At 37.6% G+C, this 2500-nt stretch overlaps 1 protein-coding gene across 1 annotated transcript in view; it reads right to left on the bottom strand.

Moving 5' to 3' along the window:
- Nucleotides 1-2500, bottom strand: part of LOC138013216 (uncharacterized) — a 16850-nt gene that overhangs the window by 13283 nt on the left and 1067 nt on the right. The window lies entirely within an intron of this gene.

Here is a 2500-nt window from a genome sequence, read left to right as displayed (position 1 = left end):
AAATATATATTCATAAGCCTTCCACGTGCGCCATCATTTTCTCTTTTCACTAAGAACCTGAGAGCGAAGCAAGACTGCATGCGGACGTCTCGGAAGACAGACTTCCCCTAGAACAAAGACTTCCGCTCGTCTAAAAATAACTTTGGTGGACATAACATATCCCGGCCAACGCCTTGATCCTCCCTCTCTGTCCCCTCATTTTCTCTTGGTTGTATCGGCTCTTGCTCAAAATATTTAGCCTCTCAAATTGTAACTACGCCACTGATCCAGATCAAGCCACTGATCCAACGTACACCGGCAGGAAGATTGTCCACGATTGCTTGCCTTAAAACTCTAATTTTGAGGCTCCGCCCTCAAAACCATATAAACTCTTTAAAAATTTTTATCAGATTTGGGACAAATGTCATGGACCTACTATTTGGAAGTAGTTAAGGTGAAAATCACTTTGTTTTCCTATTTTTATGAATATTACAGAAATCGTAAAAAAATTTAAGAGTTTATGTGGTTTTGGGAATACACCCTTAAAATTAGAGACGTTTTTATGGATCTTTAACTATGTTTTAAAGTCCGTAACTTGGTCTCTGTTCGACCTAAAAGCATCAAATTCACGTGATGGTGTCAATTTATTGATTGGTTCAAATTTGAAACTCGTCCTAGTTCCCTGCGCAATTTCGGAATGGCCTATACTATTTCTTTTTTATAAGAATATATTTTATTAGAATATCAAGGCTGAAATTTGAAATTTTAAGAATATTTTAAGAATAAACCTTAGGCTGAAATTGTGAAAAGAATACAATTTCATGCGTTGAAAATCTGTAAATCCAATACATTTCTGTGAGAAATGCTTTTTTTTAAAAGCCAAAGCGGCCAAGTGTTGTCTGACATGACATCTTGACCTAACTGACTGCAACGAACAGCGATGGAGCACGTGCACATTGTAATGCGATACAGATCTGGACACCAAACACTTGTAATTGATACCCCAATACATCCTTAAACGGAAATTTCATAAGCTATAATCAAGAATATTACAAGAATATTTTCAGGCTAAAATCGGCAGAAAAATAGGAATATTCAGCCTGGGCCGGAAAAACAATATTTTCTGTTCAAAAAGAAAGAGTGTATCTGACTAACCTGTTGAATATTTTTGTCCTTCACAGTATATAGGCACTACATCCCGTGCAGGTTATTAAGGCGCGGTTATGTTGCTTTTATGGGAGGCGATAAGGGTTAAGTTTTGGTCCTTTCCTTCAAAGTAGTTGAGGAAGGGGGAAGGGTTCCGCAACACACGGGTTCTTTTGCATTATCCCTTTTAGCGGTTTTAAAAGCAAGTTTAGTTAAAGGGGCTAGGTCACGCTCTTTTAGGCATATTCAGCACTGATCGAATGGTCATAGAATTAACTAAAATATCAATGAATAGCTGTTCAAAACTGTAGAAGAACTCTAACAAAACACAGGGAAGCCAAGAAGGGACATGGATGGACAAACCTGGAGAGGATTGAAATGGATTGAATTTGGGTAAATTTGAAAAACGTCGGCCCACCTTTTTTCAAATTTATATCAGTCTATATCAAAATGTCATTTACAAAGCTTGAAAATCATTCTCAGTTGTTATGTTGCCGTGATTTTGCAAATGAAAGACTCTTGCTCTGCCCATTAATTTGACGTTTAGAGCTCATAATTAACAAAATTAAACAAAATTAACTAAAATAGCGTGACCTAGCCCCTTTAAGAACTCTCAAAATAACTAGTTCCCAGTTTACAGCTTGATACCTGTACCAGCATCTCAGAGGAAATGGGTTCGAATCCCTCAATTTTGCAAGCATCATATATTGTCCCTTCAAATCGCTTGAAGAGTTTTCGGATTCTTGACCTACCCTCCTGCCGCAGACACTGACACACTTGAGAGATTTGTTTCTAGAAAAATGAGATTTCTCAGAAGCCAGGTATTGACGCGTGAAAATCTTGAGAAAGTCGGAAGGAAGAGTTATTTTGGACCATTCGGGATCGTTCAACGGTCGGCAACGTGCAGGTTGCCTTCTGAAATCAGCAGAATTAGTGAAGACAAAAAGTGCTTAAAGTTAAAATTACGAAAATCCACGGTTCGAATCACAGTAACGAAGTAATTTTGAGTTTTAAAATGTTGCCATAAAAGCCCAAATCTAGTTCCGGTTTTTTTCCGAATGCGTAATATAAAAAATTGAACTTCGCTTTCGTTATCAAGCTGATGTAAAAGCGGGAAGACAAGAATGTTCTCTCTTTTCTGTCATCTTGAAGTGGATCAGTTTTTGATACAAATTATTTGTGAATCAATAAAAGAGAAAATTCTTGCTCCAATCAGCTCCAATGCTAACGAATGCAATGAGAGCGGAGATTTTCAACTGCTTCTGTGCCTCGATCACTAATTTACATTACTTCTGAATTATACAACGCCAAACCGATTTTACTGATCTGGCCGACTGTCTTTCGTTTATAGCCTCTACTGAGCTTTCACTTTCGT

The sequence above is a fragment of the Montipora foliosa genome, chromosome 8 (genome assembly GCF_036669935.1).
Source record: "Montipora foliosa isolate CH-2021 chromosome 8, ASM3666993v2, whole genome shotgun sequence".
NCBI classification, from domain to species: Eukaryota; Metazoa; Cnidaria; class Anthozoa; order Scleractinia; family Acroporidae; genus Montipora; species Montipora foliosa.
Note: the sequence above shows the minus strand (reverse complement) of the source record. Positions and strands in the feature narration are given on the sequence as shown.